The following is a 1,325-nucleotide window of genomic DNA, read 5'->3' as shown; positions in this document are numbered from 1 at the left end:
CTGTGTGTGTGTGTGTGGGGGGGGGGGGGGGCTGTGTTGAGGGAGGAGGGGGTTGAGGTGCAGCGTGGAGACTGAGATTCAGGCTGAGGTGTGATATGAAAAAGCTGCGTTCTACAGATCAGTCTCCTATATACAACAGTCCAGGAAAGAAAGAAAGAGAGAGAGAGAGAGAGAGAGAGAGAGAGAGAGACAGAGAGAGAGAGAGGGAGAGAAAAAGCCCTCTCTCCCTCCCTTAAAACATGCCCACTGGGGGGGTGACAACCATTCCCCTCTTCCTCTCCTCTTCTCCTCCTCTCTTCCTGCTCAGAGCTCACTGATACAGCAAGTCCTGTTCAAATCAACTCAACAGTTCCTATTGCCACTCTCTGGAGAGCAGCAGTAGTAGCAGCAAGGAGGATCTCTCCTCTCCTCTCCTCTCCTCTCCTCTCCTCTCCTCTCCTCTCCTCTCCTCTCCTCTCCTCTCCTCTCCGCCCCTCTTCTCCTCCTCCTTCATCTTCATCCTCCTCTCCTCCGTCTTGATTGTGTGTGGTCATCTGTGTCGCAGTCTTGGTTTCGTGTTATTTTGTTTGCTTGGTCGTGTTTGTTTTCTCTCCTTCCGTGTGTGTGGCAGGGTGTGTGGGTCTCTTCTCCAGTGTGTGTGTGTGGCGGGGTGTGTGTGTGTGTGTGTGTGTGTGTGTGTGTGTGTGACAGCTCCGTGCGTCACTGTCCTCCTCACCCCAACGCCCCCCGCCGACACTAAAACAACACACTCTGCCTCCTGCTCTTCCCCTGGGCTGAGAGAGAGAGAGAGAGAGGGAGAGAGAGGGAGAGAGAGGGAGAGAGAGAGAGAGAGAGAGAGAGAGAGAGAGAGAGAGAGGGAGAGAGAGAGAGAGAGAGAGAGAGAGAGGGAGGGAGAGAGTGAGAGATGAGGATAGGTAGTACATTATTAACATTATTGTTAATATCAAACAGGACACACACACACACACACACACACACACACACACCCGATGTAATGATTCACACAATAGAAAATCAAAATGACTGGACATTAAACTTCACCTTATCTGTGACATGCATCAGATATTCCTGCTCATGTGACCTCAGACATACTTACCGACTCTTTATAATAACATGCAAACAATGAGGCAAGTAGGGTGTAAAAACTACAACACACACTCATGCAAAGATACACAAAACACACACACACACACACACACACACACACACACACACACAAACACACACACACACACACACTGCACCCTATTTTCACACACACTTACAGACACAATACATAGGCTCATCTCCCGCCGCTGCAGAAACCTGAACAGAACTGAAACAAT

At 49.8% G+C, this 1,325-nt stretch overlaps 1 pseudogene across 1 annotated transcript in view; it reads right to left on the bottom strand.

Moving 5' to 3' along the window:
• Positions 1-669: 669 nt before the first annotated feature.
• Positions 670-1,325, bottom strand: part of LOC310808087 (cyclin-dependent kinase 17-like) — an 18,384-nt pseudogene continuing 17,728 nt past the window's right edge. The window contains exon 16 of the transcript XR_014555096.1: positions 670-773. The product of XR_014555096.1 is annotated as a cyclin-dependent kinase 17-like (transcript). The remainder of the gene's footprint in view (positions 774-1,325) is intronic.

The sequence above is a fragment of the Argentina silus genome (genome assembly GCF_951799395.1).
Source record: "Argentina silus genome assembly, chromosome: 8".
Classification (NCBI taxonomy): Eukaryota; Metazoa; Chordata; class Actinopteri; order Argentiniformes; family Argentinidae; genus Argentina; species Argentina silus.
Note: the sequence above shows the minus strand (reverse complement) of the source record. Positions and strands in the feature narration are given on the sequence as shown.